This window comes from Nothoprocta perdicaria, unplaced genomic scaffold (genome assembly GCF_003342845.1).
Source record: "Nothoprocta perdicaria isolate Ctin4 unplaced genomic scaffold, notPer1 scaffold_201, whole genome shotgun sequence".
Taxonomy (NCBI): Eukaryota; Metazoa; Chordata; class Aves; order Tinamiformes; family Tinamidae; genus Nothoprocta; species Nothoprocta perdicaria.
This window is the reverse complement of record NW_020455217.1, coordinates 212,370-229,571: the sequence shown is the minus strand read 5'-3', so window position 1 is coordinate 229,571 and position 17,202 is coordinate 212,370. Positions and strand designations below refer to the sequence as shown.

General features: G+C 51.1%; 1 long non-coding RNA gene across 1 annotated transcript; it reads left to right on the top strand.

Moving 5' to 3' along the window:
* The first annotated feature begins 6,698 nt into the window (after nucleotides 1–6,698).
* Nucleotides 6,699–15,168, top strand: LOC112946307. Its single transcript, XR_003249211.1, has 3 exons — nucleotides 6,699–6,756; nucleotides 13,399–13,442; nucleotides 14,958–15,168. It is a non-coding gene; the product is annotated as an uncharacterized LOC112946307 (long non-coding RNA).
* Nucleotides 15,169–17,202: the final 2,034 nt, after the last annotated feature.

Genomic DNA, 17,202 nt, shown 5'->3' with positions numbered 1-17,202 from the left:
GGCGCTGCGCTACCGGGGGTGTCAGGCAGCRTCATGAGACCCAGTCCTGTCATGTCAGTTATTTCCAAGTCACTGGTGGGGAATAATCCAGGGGGTGGTGACACTGCTACTCATCTTTCCTGATAGTAGTAGGTACTCTTCCAAATTGGACACAATCACTTTTCTCTCATTGTGAGCAGTGTAGCAGGCAGGTATTGCCTCCTGCCTCCCTGTTCTTACAGAATTAGATGAGAAACRCATTATATGTTTGGGGTAAAGGGCAGTCGGGTTTGCATATTTTCTCCTGCAAGTYGATTTCTCTGCGGAGTGGCGACTTGCTGAAAACACTTTTATTTAGGCTCTAACTATAACGCAAATGAACCTAGTCTTTGACTAGCTGTCTCTGAAGGGACATTGGCAGATCCTTGGGAGCTTCTGTTGTGGGTTTTTTTGTGTGTTTTTAAGGGCCTTTGTTTGCAGTGTGACTTCTGGAGACAAAGCAAGAAGTGTTTAGAGTGAGTTTAGCAGTAACAAGGAGAGTCTGCAGTTGTCATGCACCAGTGCAAGATGCCTTCCTGCACTAGGCCACTTGTGTAAGGGGGTTTTGCCCTACGGATCAGGGGGGAGCAGGGAAATGCAAGGGCTGTGGGAGTGCCCCCATGTTGCTTTGTGACACYGAGAAATAGAATCTGTTACTGGTATTTCTCACCCTGTAGCCTGTGAAATTTGTGGCATCTGTCTTGTAATATGGTCTCTGCATTTCAGAGMACAACACATGCAGGTATCTGGTGTCCATAGCCAAAACAAAATTGCCTGTGTATGTACAGTTGGAGCAACTGTTGGTGTGACTTTGCTGATGTCCGATAAGAATGGCTAGCCTAGAACAAGCGAATAATTATTTCCTGGTGACATGTCATGGAGTTTTCCGTTGCTCCTTTTCTTCCCCTTGGGAGGCAAGGGGCTGTATTACCATGCTTGGGAATGGAGCTGCACCAGTGGCAAAGCACAGAGGGGTTTTTGCAGCTGACGCTGGGGCGCCTGCTGCATAGGTGTAAATAGAATTRTGATCTCTGGGGTTGTGGCCCTGTGATCACATAGGACCCACGTGTCCACCAGGTGTTAAATCATAACTTTCCTCCTGCTTTAACATGTGAAGGCCAGAACTGCACTTGACGAGTTCCATTCTAAGAACTGCTCCACTGTTTCAAATAACATGTGAAACCTCTTGTGGAAATTGTTTAATGCCAGAGTGGATGTAGTTAAGGACATGCTTTTCATTTGAAGTCTCCAAAATACTGCAGAATTTTCATAGTAGAAAGAAAAACTCTGCAAGCTTTGGAATTTGGTAGTCTGAACGTTATGCATGTTGCGGGGCTGGTCCTAAGACAGCCATTCCTTGGTGGAGCATTGCTTGCTTATTCCTTGCCTGGGCTTCTTCCGTACAGCATGTGGTTTTTCTCCTGGTCTAATCTGTCCTCTGTCTAATGTCTTTGTGTGATGTCTCTGTTGATTCCTGAACCTAAGGCCCTGTGTATCCACTGTGTCATTTTGGAAGCAGCTTTGCTCTCTGAGAACTTTTATCAGCTTTTCCTCATGTCAACCTGAACTTCAAACCAGCCAGTCTGTGTTGGTGCCACCTGCGGCCACTGCTTTTTAGCTCTTCCGCAGTCCCTGCCCTCTCTTTGTGCAGTCAGGGGAGACTGAATGCCTCAGCCTTGGCGGAGGGCTGGAAGTCCAGGTTTGTGCCATGCCTTGCTGTGGGAGCAGGAAGGTGGGACAAGGGGAAAGCGTGTCCACTGGGCTTCTRCATAAAGCTGCTCTCCCTTGGTACCCTTTTTCATTAGGCTGRTTTGCAGCAGCTGCATATTCCGTAATATAAGCCCTGTCTCTTGGGGATTAAGCGAGTGGTTGCGTTTGGAGCAGCTGCCTGTGTATGTCTTATCTGCTACAGAAAAAGAACATGTTGCTCCTCCTCTTTCGCCTGTTCTTATGTAGCACTGTTGCTTCCCTCCTCCTCTCTTTTCTCTCTGACCTCCTCACAGCTTCCCGCGGCTCTGCTCCGTGTTTGCCTCGGCTCTCCAGAAGACCCCAGCTGAGTGGCCAGCCCAGCCCAGGAGAGCGTTTCCCTGAGCCAGCGTTAGGCAGGGGACAAAGCAAAGGAAAACAAGCCGAGCTGGCCGGTGCCAGCAGCCCTTGTCCTGATGCTGAGCATAGTGCTTTGAGCGAGCCGGGCAGGGGAGGAACTTGCTTCGCAGGGAAAGGGGAAGGACAAAAGAAACTTGAAACTGGCTTCCCTCGTGGTGTGTCCTGCCCCCTCCCCCTGCACCCTGCCTGCTGAACGAAAGCACCTGAGGAACATGGGATTTGGTGCTTGAGGGAGGGGGTGCAGAGCTGGCGAGGGAGGAGAAAGGGAGTTGTGGCTTTGTGCTGGGTTTCATCAGAGCTCGTGGGGGTGGGAGCACAAGGAGCAAGGGCCTCTGATGCCAGCTGCCAACATGGCAGAAACCCTGCAGCTCCCAGTGCTGCGAGTCCCGGAGCAGCAGGTGGTGGAGGGCGGCCCTGCCTGGTCCAGCTCGTCCACCCCCACCCTGCGCAGGAGGCGCTTCAAGATGAGGCGGATGAAGAACGTGCAGGAGCAGAGCCTGGAGGCCRGCAGGTATCAGGACTCCCCTGCCTCCAGCAAGGAGTTCCTGCAGCTCCCATCCATTGAAATCACCCCCTCCAGTGATGAAGACACCCCCTGGTCCAACTGCTCCACACCCAGCGCCTCCCCGCGGCGCAAGCGCTTCCTGCTCCGGAAGTGGCTCCGTGTGAGAGAGAAGGAGGAGAACAGTGAGAGCAGGTAGGTTTTGGGCTCCTCTCCCTTCCCTACCTGCCAAGAGCCTATCCTAGAACAGGGCTAGGGCTTGCTGTCCAGCTGGAGCTCCTGTCCTGCCTCACCCYGGGGCCTTGTCCTGGCCTCGTGGCTGGAACAGGTAAAAGAGTTGATGGGGCTCACAGTGGCCTGATGCCCTGCACACAAACAGAACCCTTTCAGAAGGGGCACTGCTGGCATCCAGCTCTGGTGCTGGTTCTTACAAAAGCTTCTTGAACTTGGTGTCCCTGAGAAGAGCTTGTTTTGAGTGCGGGAAACAGCGTGCCCCTGTGCCCTGAATGGATGGGTGATCAGAAGGCTAGTTTGTTCCAAGGGCCTGATTTCTGCAGGGACCTTGACAACCACAAGTCCGCTGTGTTGAACCTGTTGTAGAAAGCAGAGGCAGGAAGGTGCCTTTCCGCACAGCTCACTCCTGTTGCTTGCCCGCCTTGCTCTGGGGCTGGTAGCCTGCAGGAAAGCCTTGTGAGGCTGCAGACCTGGAGAAGCCTGGCTGCCTTTTTGCATCTAGAGGTTCCAGCCTGCCTGCAAACTGTTGCTTGTRTAATACTTGTAAGTTCTGAATGGCCTGGCTAGTGCTGATTGTTGTTTGCCTACAGGCCCTCTCAAAGCTGGTGCCTGAGCCTAGGAGTGGTAGTAGAGGTGGCAGGTTGCTGGCAGAAGGCACCCAGTTGGCTTCAGGCTAGAGCAGCAGGAAGGTGCAAGTCGGTCATGCCTTTAACCTCATCCGTATCATTCTGAGAGTGGGTGATTCAGTGCATTTTGGAGCTTTCGGTTTCAGTAAGTCCTGTATTTCAGTTCTGGTCAGAGATCTGGAAGCAACTAACTTCTGTTAGAAACACAGCAAGCCACTACAGGAAGAGGTACATGAGTGTGTGTATTGAAATTGCCAATGCTTCTTTGCTCATTTGGWGCTTGTTTCTGAGCTCTCGCTGGTGTGAGGAATTGGGCAGCTCTGTAGAACTTACCTCATGGAAGAGATGAAGGAATTGCACTTGCTTCATGCTCTGCTTGTAGCTGGAGTTTGACTGAGGGTTCAGCACTGACAAACACAGTATAGACATAATTTTCCAGTGCAGGAAATTGTTTGCACAGAGTACTTTGTTTTTGGATGTTTAATCACRCTATTAATGCTTCCTTCCTAGCTTGTCTTTTAAACTGTATTAGATTTCTGGAGAAAGAAGCCGGTATGAACAATGTGTGAATACCCTGTGGTGTGACTTTGCGTCTTGTTGGTAKCCATTTTATTTTGTCTCCTAAAAGCAAAACTTGGGAATGTTTTGCTAGCTGGGCCTCTGTACTAAAGAATGCCTTCTGTATTTGGGTTACTCAGGAACGTCCGTAAGCACAAACAGCCCTTGATGTGGTACCTTTCCTGGTCTGAAATGTCCTAGTGCTTCAGTGATGCCTGGGAAAGGAATCTGCTGTTAATATTGTCTTTTTCCTGTTTGAATCTACAAGCCCCATTGAGGTCTTGAGGCTGTCGGAGGTTTYGTTTATTTTTGCTGCAGGGCTAATGTGTGAGGAGCCCTGGAGCGGCCTGTTGTGATTGCAGGTGTTGTGTGTGCCAAGTGCCTGTGATTCCTGGCAGCTTTTCTCTTACTGCATTTGTGCAATTATGATTTCAATATTTGTCATTGCTCATRCGGTTTAGGGTGATTAGTTGTCCAACAAAGGAGTACAATTATTGACTTGCCTAAAACAGCCAGGAGCTTGACAGCTGTTGGTCTTATCTAATCAGCAAATATTTACTGTGAGACCTCTTTATTTTATGTCTTGCACAGCATTGTGTCTGTTGAGGGCATTCAATAAATGCAGAAACCTCCACCTCGGTGTTCACTGAGTTGTGCTTTCCAGACTTGGGTTATCAGCTGAATGGGATATTGATGAAAGCAGTTGCCCTGGCACCTGTGAAGGTTGAGTTTTGAAGCTTGCTCTCCATTGGCAAAATGGATGCAGTGAGGGGCAGGTTACCTCCTGCTTTCACAAGCGCTTTCGGCTCTATTCCCCTGGGGAAGTGACTCAAAGGGAACTTTTTCAGTGAGTGAGAATTCTCTGGGGGCCACGTGGCTAAATTGTTCGTGCAAGCAAGCCTGGCTTGTGGCAACAGGGGATACTGAGGTGAAACGGTCGACTTGTCAGTGATTTAATAGTTAAAAGCCACGGTTAATCTCTAATTAAAACTCTGCAGCACTTTGTCATGCAGTCATGTTTGGAATTTGAACGGTTGCACGAGTTGAGAAGATCCAGAGGATATAGGAGGTGAAGTAATGTCCGTGGAGAATTCCAAGAGGCACACGGGCAGGCTCRCCCCGGGGCGCCCAAAGATCTGTCTCAGTTTGCGCTTTAAGTTGCTTAAATTGGGAGTGAGGTAAGAAGCTTGGTCTGCTGCTTTGAGTGGCTTTTGAAAACTTGTTGCCCTTTTCTGTAGATGAAAAGAATCGCCCAGTCTTTCTGAAAGCTTCCTTCTCTATTACTTAGCTGTGCAAATCTTATCTTTATGTCCTTAAGTTATCTGCAAAATACTACAATATAATCAGTATATTTTAATAGGTAATAAGTTTACTTAATCTTAAAGGACTCTCTGACTTAAAACAAAACTATATCTGTATCTAAAAAACTTTCTCTGATAATTTCTGCACTAATTTGACTGTTCTTATAACCTTACGTTATCTCCAGGATAACAAGAGTAACTGTACAGCAGTTTGAAGGGACATTGTCATCTTGAAATCTGGTCAATAGAAAATGAATTCAGTTGTAATAGTTTCTGGCATTTCAGCTGCCCTGTGTATTTTAAGCATCTTGTTGAACTACACAGCGTAATATCTAGAATGTGCAAATGATTTCTTTGTGCAAAAGGTCAAACACTCTTGTGGGAAGTTTCCCTGGAAAATAGCTGTGGTAAAGCAGAACGTATGCAGAGCACTATCACATGCGTGGGCAAATGGGAAAAATGAGTTTGCTCCTTAGTTTTTTTTCTTTCAGTTCTTGTGGTCTTGAGTATTAACTGGTGATGGTGAATAAAGTGTGGCAGCATCGCAACGTGTTGCTCTACCTCCTGTTAAATTTTAAGCCTTGGTTTGAAGGATTTTATGGGGAAGAAATTAACTGAGGGGTGGATGAGTACAAAGAGGTCTAAGGTTCATCTTGTATAACTGTCCCAAGGCAATGCCAGGTGCTGTGAAATACCTGATATTATCAAAAACAAATTCCTAGTATCTCCTCTGCAATCCAACCAGAACAAGCAGAGTTCTGTAGTTCATTTTTTAATGAGAAAATAATTATGAAAGCAGCCTCCTGAGCGGGGTGTATGTGTGGTGTGGGTCAGCACGCCCAGCGTGACGCGCTGGGTGCGCAGATACGGAGCGGAACGCACGCGTTGAAGGGTGACGAGTGACATCTGGCGGGCTCAGCCCGCAGCTCCCAGCGCCGTCGGGGAGCTGGGGCCGGCTGYGCTCAGCCTTAGTCGGGTGTCCTCTCCAGGAGCCGCACTCCTGCCCTCCTGCTAGAAGGGAGACTGCACCAGGGCTGTGTGTGGAGTATAGGAACACAGAGCAGTCCAAAGCACATGGAACGTGGATGAGTAGGCCCCTTCAGGCCTGCACAAGGCTCTGCTTTGAGGATATTTTGCTAAAGGCAAGGAGAGGAAGGCACAGAGAGAGCTGGCAGGACAGACTAACGTCTGTCACTGGCCTCTTATGGATTGCGTAGTTCCTATACAGTCAAAATACCCCCAAATGTCATGTGTGAACCTTTTTTTAAGTTTTTAACCCAGTGATTCATAGGTACCTATACAAATCTAACCTGTGTCTTCTCTCGTGTTGCAGCAGTCAGCAGAGCAGCCAGCAGAGCAGCCACGACGATGATTCATCCCGATTCCTGAGTCCCCGCTTGCGTGAGGACAGGTCAGTGTGCGGTCGGAACCGATAGTTGAGTCGTCTGTGGCTCCTCTCCTGAGCCTGAACTTGCTTCACTTCTGTATGTGAACTGGGAGCCTTGAACAGCAGCTTCCTTTTTATCTTGGGGCCAGCTTTTGCAGGCCTCAATAGCTTCCCTGCGTCCACTGCTGCGCCTGGCTTCCAGTTTCCACAGTTCACCTTGTTTTATTACTGTGTTAAAAAGCTCTGATAAGAGAGGGTGCCAGATGTTGCTTTTACTCGACTCTGTGGCATGCAGGATTGCAAGGAGCAGCATTATAGAGTTTCTGCTGCTTTCTGTCATGACATGGTCCTGCTGTGTTTCAGCTCTGCGGTTGGGAGAACATTATTGCACTTAAACTGCTTCTAAGGTCAGATCTGCCTTACTGAGTGTGCAGTAAGATGAACTCTTCCTGAGCTCAGGTTCCCTGTGGTGAAGCCAGAGGTCGATGGAGTAAGAACTGAGTAAAAGCAAAGTAGGTATGTGAGGGATTGAGTCACTTGAGGGAACATCCTGAACCTGGAGAGCTAATGAATATCCCTGCGGAGTGCTTGCCTTGGAATTAGCACTTGCTAGTTGTAGCTAACCTTTTACTCATATGTTTCACTGCAATTATCAGCCTTGCTGTGGAGCCTGGCACAATTGGCTAGAGGGGAGCAGTGTTTGCAAGCAGGACATAGGGAAGCTGACAGCAAAGCAAATGGGTACTTGGATCGTGTCTGGCTGTAATGTGGACTTGAGAGCAGGGAATGTGCCGTCTTCTCTTTGGTTGCACTTGATATTACGGGCAGAAGGAGGGACCCTGGGCTGTGCTCAGGAGTAGAGCAGAATGAGCAAAGCTCTGCACCCTCCTCGGTGCATCTGGCAAAGTGCTGAAAGCTCAAGAAGTGTCCTGGCCGACAGCAAGGGGATGCTGAGTGGCCTGGTTGCCTCTGGGATGGGAATAGGGAGGAGTGTGCAGGAGGGGGTTGAAATGTGTGCTAGGCACAGAGCTCTTTGCCGACCCGCCCTTGCGGTCCAAGATGGTGCACGGGGATGCAGCTGATGGAGGTGACTTCTATGTGTCATGCTTCGGAGGAGCCAGCTCCGTCTCAGAGGAGGTTCAGAACTCTGTCCTGCTGGTAAATACTGCTTGTGGCTTCAGCATGGTCTAGCAGCTCTGCACGTAGAGGTGGGAGCACTGCTGTCATGAGGCTCAGCCGTGGTCCAGAAGCTGTGCCTAGATGTCAGCAGTGAAGCAGGGCTGTCACCTGTGTGTGTCTTCTCTGAGGAAGAAGCTGCCCTTCTGCCAAGTCATGTAAGTTGGCTGTGTATGATGCATGGTGGCCCTCTATGCTAAGAGCCCTAAGAAGATTTTAGTTTGTCTTAAGGTGAGTATGCGTTTGGAGGCATTATGTGAGTTAGTGAGGCAGGCTAGAAAAGTTGGGTTTTCTGAAAGCCTGGGGCTCAACTTCCTGAGTGAGTCTGGATGAATCATTTAATCTTTCTCTGAAATTAGGAGAATTGCTGTATTACCTCACAGGAAAAGGGGGATGATCAATGAATGCCAGGTCTGTGATGCTGTAGGGGAGAAACCTTGGGGTTCTGAGGGATCAGACATGTGAGTGCAGGGAATGGCAGGAGCTGGGTGAGGAGGTGCTCTCTTGAGCCTGAGTTGTGTTGAGCTGGGCTGTAGGGCACAGGCTCCCCTTGCGTTCTTAGGAAGCAAACCTTTCAGAAGTAGGGGGGAGTGGAGGTTGCTCTGATGGCCGTGCCTGGGAAGGAGCTGCAAGGATAATGCTCTTTCTGGTTGCCAGTRTAGAATTGGGGGTGGTTAGCTGACTGTTGTTCCCAGCATACTGGATTTTGAGAGTTGCTGAAATRGAGTCCTTGGTAAGTAACACTCACTCCTTCAGCTCTGCTTCAGCCAGTAGCATGAGTGTTTTCAGTTCAGAGGAGACATTAGGATGTATCGTATTTAATCAGTACTGTTCATGGGCTTCTCTTTCTCATATGTACCTCCTTGGCCTGTCTTGGGYTGCCTCTGTGCAGTTTGCTGTGAGGTGCCGAGCCCTTGTTGGGCTTTGCRTTGCAGCAAAGCGGTTGGGACGTCCCCAAGCTTCCCGCAGGACACAGGGTCAGTGGGTGCTCGGAGACGTGCSTGCCTCTGGTGCTCACTGAGAGCTKAGCAGCTTTTCCTTCCCTCCTTGGGCTGGGTTTTGTGGGGAGCTGAGCCAGCTTTGGAAGTACCCATGTGGCCTAGCTGACCCCTACAACATGACCTGCGGTCAGCAGCGGCTGTGATGCAGCATCTCGCTGGGGGGGTGTTTTTCCTGCTTGTGTGTCTCACCAAGGCGCTTTTTGCTCAAGCACATGTTGCCTTGAGGTGTCTGCTGGCCGTTGAAAGCACGGTAGCTGGTTCAGATGGTGACTTTAGATCTGTTCTGCTTGCGTCTCCTTCCTCTTTGCGTCAAGTGGGGAGAAGGGGGGGCTTTCTGCGAGGGAAGTGTGGCCCTGCACCTGTACAGCCGGGCTGCTTGGGTGCTGGCAGCCYGGCTCCTGGCTGGCTGCTAGGCGAGGGTTAGTGCACAGGGGAAGACGGTCTTTGCTTAGGGCTGCAGCTGGTGGGGAAAGCTTTTGACCAGCAGGATTGYGTGGGCTTCCCTGGGGACACGGGCAGGTGAGGAATGGTGAAGAGGCTCTGGAACAGCTCGGTGCAGCATGAAGGGATGAGTTTTTGTCCTTATGCAGTTTTTAGAGGCCCTTGTTAACTGTGCACTCCTCAGCTGTTACTGAAACCCAGCTGCTCAGCACAAGCTGTTTCTCTGTTTTTCTCCCTCAAATCCAAGGGCAGCCATCTGAACGAGGTGTTTAAATCATTCTGAACTTGCTTGTTTAAATGTTTTCTTGTCTCTTCTTTTCCTGAGCTGACTGCAGTCTCACAGAAGTGTTGTTCTCAATGAACATCCCTGGTTAAATAAGCTTTTTCTAAATTCACAGCATATAAAGACATTATCATCCCTGCTCTGTGCTCTGAGTACTTTCTTTGGCCTGTGCAAGCATTTTCAGCAGGCTCCTTGAAGGTGAGCAGGCCTGTGCTTTTGTATTGGAGAACTGGGAAGGGGGATTTGCCTCAACCAGCGCTGCTCGCCTAGGCAGTGGTGATGATGAGGGTGTAGATTGGTRTCTTGGAGCAGAGAGCAGTGCTGCTCTTGGAGGAGGAGGAACTGAAGCCCCAGAGATGGAGTGAAGGGTTTAAGGTTTTACACTGGGCTGGAAGTGTAGGTAGGGAGAGGTCCCGGGCCTGGCAGATGCTTTGAGCCTTGACCCTGCCCAGTGTCACAAGACCCATGTAGGGAAGGCTTCAGCAGATCAGTGCTCTTTAGTCCTTAGACTAAGGTGTGTTGTTGAACCTCCTTGGGAATCAGCCCTGGAAGACCTTTTCCATAAGAGGTGAGAGTTGCCCCAGCCTTGCAGTGCTGTTTTCATGCCCTCCTATGCTAGCCCTTTAAATGCTAGGCCACTTCTCTGCAGTCTAAGCGCCTGCTCTTCCATTGCCAAAGCCCTCAAGTGCTCTCCTTCGAACAGCTATATCATTAACTCTTTCCCCTCAGCCACATGGTGCAGTGAGGAAGCAGCAGCACAGAAGCTCCTGCAACTTAGCCTTTCCACACCTCTCTATGCTCTTCTCCCTCCCGAGATCCCAATTCTGCCCAGAACAGGGGGAATAGGAGTAGAGATAATCCATGTGTCCTGCGAAAAGTGTCAGCAGGTGCTGGAGGCCTGGGCGCGAGTTGGRAAGTGGGAGGGCAGGGTGCTCTGTGGTGGCCTGGCCTGTGCACGGATGGTGTCCTGGTTCTCCGGACAGGAGAGGCACTGAGCAGGCAGACTCTGGCTTGTCTTCAGCTCAAGTGCAGCCTTAGGCCTTAGTCCTGGCCCTAAGAATTTTGACCCAGGTTATCAACCTCATTTTTTTTTTTTTTCTTGGTTACAACAACTTGTCAGTCTTTTTCTGTGGGTTGTGCATCTTGTCCTAAAGCAGCATCCCAATTGACAAATGTTTGAAGGCAGCTGTGCCTTTAAAATTGGATCTCCTCTGATGGAGGAAATCTGAGAAGAGAGCAAGGAGAGCAGTGCATCTTGCGCAGGGCGGCTCTTGGGAGATTTCCCCATCACTCTGCCTTAGCTGCCCAGTCACTGCTCCTTCCTTCTGAGGCCAGACTGCAGTAACTAAACCATCAGTGTCAGTGCAAGGCGTCCCAGAACCATCTCAGTTGTGGCACTGCATCTGTGCCCGGCGAGCTCTGAGGTTACTGCTCCGTGCCGCCTTCTGCCTGAAGCTGCTGTGTGTGGAGCCAAGCTGGGCCCCGTCTTCCTGCGGCTCAACGCCCTTCTGCTCTCTGACTGCTGGAGCAACAGTTTCTAGTTTGCTGGGGAGCACTCTGGTGCCTGGACAGACTTCCCTATCCCTGCAGATGACTGTAACCGTGTGAGTGCTCTCTCTGACCTCTGCATTTGTTTCCCTTCTCCTCCTTCCTTTCCTTTCTTTCCAACCATTTCTTTCTTGGCCTTTGCAGAGTATTTGTTGTGCATTTGGGTGATGAGATGGCAGCATGCGCCTCCCTGCTGCATCATCCATTGTAGCAAGGTCGGGTGTTAGAATTGGTACTAACAAGGTCCCCAAGCTGTCCTGCTAYGGCACCTCTCCTGGCATCCTCTCCCTTTGCTGCTTCCATCTAATGCTTTTCCCCAAGCTTTTTCCAAGTCTGCATGGGAAAAGAGCAGCTTTTAGATTCCTCCTTTCAAAACAGTGCTCAAGAAGGAGGCAGGAGCACTTGGAAGTTTTCCAGCTTTCTGATGCTGCTGATCTTTCTCCTTCCTGCAAGTATTTCTCCCTCTCTTAAGACTCTGTAGGTGTTCAGTCTTTGCCTTCTAACAGGGAGGAGCTTTTCTCCTCCCTCATGTTCCAGGGCTCCCGGTTGCTCTCCTGCTCTGCAGCAGCATGGACGCAGTTCCCCAGCTCTGCCGGGGCCGGCAGGCTGGGCCCTTGCCTGTGGCAGGCAGCCCGTGGGCGCCTCGGAGAGCAGGAGCGGTCACGCTGTGCAGATGCTGTTGCCTTCGTAGAGGATTTGGCACTTTGTCCCTCCTGCCTCATTGTTCCTGGGATCAGTACACCTATATACTAAGGTGTATAAGTAACACTAATGTTACTTATTCCTGACTTTCTGGTATYATCCATAGCCATTCTTTTCTCCTGACACTTTCTGTTGTGTTTCTAGATTTTCCCCACTGGTTTTCTCAGTAATGGGCTCTCTCAGGGAGGCCCGAGTTGCTGTTGCTGCTGCCCACGTGCCTGCTGATGCTCCTAACCCCAGGCATCAGAGGAGATGCATATACATGCCTGTGTATCCTGTATGCTAAGACTGGCCTTCCACAAGYATTGTGTGTCCCTATATTTTGTCTATAGGTGCTTCTTGCAAAGGTGGCTTGCTTTACCTTGTGCTGCTTGTTTGCATTGGGTGGCAGCACAATAGTGATGCCAGGTGGGTTCTGGTGCYGCTAAGGATGGGCTGGCAGAACTCTGTGCAAGAAGCGAGTGGCTGCTGAACATGCAGCGGGAGCCGTGCGAGCCGCRCTGTGCTCCTCCGTGAGTAAGCACTTTGTGCCCTCGGAGGCTGCCGGAGCCCTGCAGTGTCGTCCCCCGCCTCACTGCCGTGGCTCACGTGGGCTTTGCGGGAGCCTCCGCGGGGTCCCCACAGCCGCGGGCCCGTAGTGCTCCAGGTCCCTTGCCGTAGGGCAGCTGCGGTGCCGCTGCATGGGCCGCTGAAGTCAGCGCGCGCCGCCAATGAGGGCGGGCAGCCGCGCGGCCCCGGGGCTGCGGCGCATCCGCCGGCAGCCGCAGTGCCGCCGCTTTCGCCCAGCCCCTGGCAGCCGCCGCGCCTGGCTCAGGCCACTAATTCTGAGTGCTGCTCCGAGGTGAGTGTTCTCAGGAGGGCACAAGTGATGAGCACCCACCTTGCTGCTTTTCTCTGCACGTGTAAATCTCTCGGTTTAGCTCTTCTCTTTTGTTTTGTGCACCGTTGCTTATCCACCTGTCTGGCTGCCCCCTTCATTCATTCATTCCTGCTTTCCTTCTAGAAGCTGCACTGCCTTCCCTGCTCCTCACCCTGTACCCGATCCCTGTCCTTTCCCCATGTGCTGTCCAAGACCCCTCTCCTGGTCCCTTTGGGTTTCAAAGCGCCCAAGTGTGGTTCCTTTGGTGGCTCCCCATGCTGGGCTGGGCATTAGGAGCAGCGTGTGCTCAGGGAGGGCAGCTTGTCCCTGGGCTCCCTGCTCAGCCCTGGCTTTGGAGGGAGCCAGGGGCTCCCTGTGCAGCCTCCCGTCAGCTAGTGGATGAGGATGGCAGCTCCGGCCACTACTTGGGTCTGGGGCCAGGTTCCAGGCCCCACTTTGGATGGGGATCATCAGGCTGGGAAGCTTTTGCCCTCCCTGAAGTTAGCTGGGCAAGCCTGGGGCGGCTGGCTTGCAGATTATTTTCTTCTTGTTCTCATGCTCCGTTTGAACTGTATATTGTCTTCTGCTCATCATCACTTTTTGACTCTTGCTTTCTCCTCCCTTTCTTCTCCTTCATCCTTCTTGCTTACTGATAGGCCAAGCAGAAAGCATGGAGACGTCTGATATGGCGACAGCAAAGGTAGGATGGAAATGCTGCCGGCCTCACTGTGCGTAAGTGGTTTCGCTTGGCAACTTTTTTCTCTATTACTCTCTCTACTTTCTCAYGGCCCCCTGCTCTTCAGGCACGGAGTGGTGCTAGTGCTGGGGTTGGGAAAGGGATTCCAGTTCCCGTAGGAAGTTACGCTGTGGCCACACTGCTTATGTTGCTGTCCTCTTCCTGTCCCACGATGTTTGTGGCCAGGCTGGGGTGGGCAGGAGAGCAGCAGAGGGACTGGTGGCACCTCGCTTCCTTCAGAGTYGGGATGGTGACGAGCCTGCTTGGCTGTACTCTGAGCAAGTGACACTAGAGGGTGCTTGCGGGGCAGCATTCCCCTCCCTGCAACTGCCCTGGGGAGCACAAGCAGTGTTTCAGCAGCCTCATTCATTATTCAGCCTTTCTCTTGGAAAGGGTCATAAGGGAGCTGCAAGTGAGCAAGGAATGGGGGCGTGGAGGGGCCCCATCCTGCTCTGCGGGGTGTTTGCAGCTTGGCTCTTACCCGGCCCTATGTTGTGCTGCTTCGCTGGGAGCTGGCAGAGTGGCCAGGGGGTTGGCTGCACTGGCACAGGCTGCCCTGTGCCTTTGGGAAGGTGGGATCACACTGGTTATCCTGTGCGCTCTTCAGCTCCTTGCTCACTGCGAGCCTTACAGCTTTAGTGTTTGAGAAGATGAAAACATCCATCAGGAATGCCAGAGGTCAGTGGTGTAAGAGCAAACTGAAAACAACCCTCATTTTGACTGTGGCAGTTTGCAACTTTGGGGGAGTTCATTCTTTCTGTGTGGGGAAAAAAAAGGTATTTCTAAAGACAGCCAAGTTGCTTCAACTTCTTTGCATAGATTCTTYTCTTAAAGGAAAACGTGATCTGAAGCTGTGCTAAAGCGATATTTTAATGTGAATGTGAAGAAAACCTAATTATCTTTTCCTGTAAAATAAAAYTTTAGAGTGGAAAATTGAGTCCAATTTGAGCTGTCTAGAGCAGACAGCTTAAACTCTTTGATATGAACAGTCATGGAAATGCAGACTGATTTCCTTGGACTTGTAGCATGACAAATGATGCTTGGTCTCATAGTCTCCTCTGAATCCCACATTTTTGTGATGTGTTTTCCTGTTTGGACCAGCTTGGCCTTTGTTGCCCTGAGAGGGTCAGTGGATGCAGCAGCAGGATGTTGTTTCCTTCCACTGTGGCTGCCTTTCCTGCCGAGACACCTCTGAGGGGATCTCAAGAACTGGCATTTCCTGACAAATCAATGAATGGTCCCAATTTAGCACTTACTTTCCCAGGGAGGTGCAGCAAACAGTTCAGCTGCACTGTTCAGTGTCTTGGAGCTTTCGTAAAGAATATTGCCTTGCTTTTTACTAGAGAGCACCAGCTCAGATTGGTGTTGTTGGAGAAGGGATTTTGGAATGTATAAGGGAAGAAGGAAAACAGTGTAATACAAAATAGCAGACAAATCTCTTTTTTGCTAATTCCTTTTTTCCTGCTGCTCCTTCTCCAGTCCGTGTTCAGTTCAGCTGAAGAAGCGRTGCCTACCTCTTCCCCAGTGCTGTTTTTAGTGCTGGGGTGCACTGCTGGGCTTCCGCATCCTGCCTGGCAGTGGAAGCAGCTAGAAACCACAAGGGACTGTCTTGGTGGTATTTTTGCTCTGGACCAGCAGTATTCAGAACGTCACTGGCAGGAGGCCAGTGCCAAATCTTATTTAATCTTGGTTGAAGTTGGTGGGAGTCTTGCATGGGTCGAGGGGAGGCACCCTGTAGGTTTAGCTGACTGTAACGTATTGCTCATGTTCTAAAAACAGTATGCTTGCATCACGTTTTTTTCCAAATTCTATTATTCTTACCGTTGACATGGAAAAGGAATTTCCCAAAGCAACAATGCCTTGGAAAAGCTCTTTCACATGCTGAACATGATCATCCAAGGTCTGTCCCCCACATTCACACTTGGCTAATGCAAGCAATAGCCCAGCAGCTTATTGCAGTGGTGTGATTGGGGCCTCAAGCCCCAGTTCAGCTGCTTTTGCCGTTTTCTTTTCTGGTGGGRTAGTTGCTCAGCACAGAGTAGGTAGATAATGTATCTGGATTTCACCTTATGTGACTCAAAGTATTCTTAGTGCTKTGGAGGTGGGCAGGGTATCAGTGCATAACCTTTCTGCATATCTGCATCTGCTCCCCTGCTGCAACTTGCACATCCCTTTTCCCCTCTGGAGCGGCYGTGCTGGGGACAAAGGGCCTGTCCCTCGCAGCCCTAGATGGCAGCTGGAGCTGGCAGGTGGATGCGGAGCTGGGCCCGTAACTAGCAGTGCCAGCAGCATCGCCAGCCCAGGGGGTGATGCACGGCCCCTTCGGCRGGCCCCGGCGGTGAGGAGTTGGAGAGCAGATCCCAGCTGCACTGCACCAGAGATGCCTTTGCCTGCCCGTGTCCCACGTGTTTTCTCCTACCTGGTCTGCCTCCTTTGATAATTGCCTGGCCTACAAGTTGCCAAGGCAGTACTTGGCTGGGTGCACGCATCCCTGATACTTGTCTTGCCCGCGCTTTGATTTCCGAACATGTGCCTCTGCAGCACTGCTCTGTCCCAGATGAGCTAAGCATGCAGCTCTGCTGACCCATTTTAGAGCAGTGCAATTTGCTTCCCTCTGACAACCTGCAGGCCGTGGCTGCCGAGTGCCTCCTGGAAGAGGAAATAGTTTGGAAACTGAGATGAGGTGAAATGCGATGTCTCATGTAGGCTGAACCTGGTATGGGCTGGATGTGGGGTGAGAGAGATGAGTTGGACTTTTCTTACCATGCTGCTTGTAACATGATTTACCAATACATGTTTAATGTGAGCTTAAGGCCAAAGTGTTAATGCTTTTGTTTAGAAATAAACAGGCCTGTATGTGTTGATGTTGAAAACATACCTCCAAGCTTTGCCTTCCTGCACTTGTACACCTCTCTGCCAGCACAGGGTACTGTCTAGGTCCCCAGTTCCTCTGACAGACTGGGTCCTGGATGATGGTTCCCCATCACATGCAATTCAGTTTTTTTTTTTTTTTTTTTGCTTCTAAAGCAGCCACCTCAGCATTTTAGTATTAAATAACACACCAAGAAAGAGTGTTTGGAAGCTGGTTAGAGGAGTCAGCACAGAAGTGAGTTAGTGTTGTGTCTTTGCCTTCCACGAAGGCATTGCTGCACTGTCAGTTGGATAGGTTTGCCAGCTTTGGCTMTTCTCCAGCGATTCTGATTTTCAGAAGCTGCCCTGCTTCACCCTTCACCCCGCTTATTGAAAAGCCAGTGCATGGTGCTGCTTGCACAGGCACACTCACACATGTTTCCACCCCACTTTGTGCCACCATCTGTTTTGGTTGTGCAGGGGTCCAGCCCTGGCCATGATGTGCAGCAGAGCCGGCACCAGTTCAAAACAAGAAGTAGCTTGAACAGAAGTGGGGAGGGGTCTCTCTCTTTTCCCCTTGCTCTGCTCTCAGCAGCAGTGTTGCTGCTGCCCTCCCTGGGCATGCCCCATTGCCCTGCTGCTTGTGTAGAGCTTTTGGTACTAAGAGCAGGGATGCTCAGAGCCTCCTCCCTCGGCTGAGCGTGTCATGCAGCTCCCTCCCGGGCACTTCAGGGGTGCCTTTCGTAGGCGGAGGCTGCCCTGGAGGCTGGTGGGGGCCCTGTGCCCCCGAGCCCGCCCTGCGTAGCCTCCCGGGCTGCGCCTTCACGCGCCCCCTCGGCCGCGCGGGGCTGTCCGGGGGCGGTGCGGGCGGCGG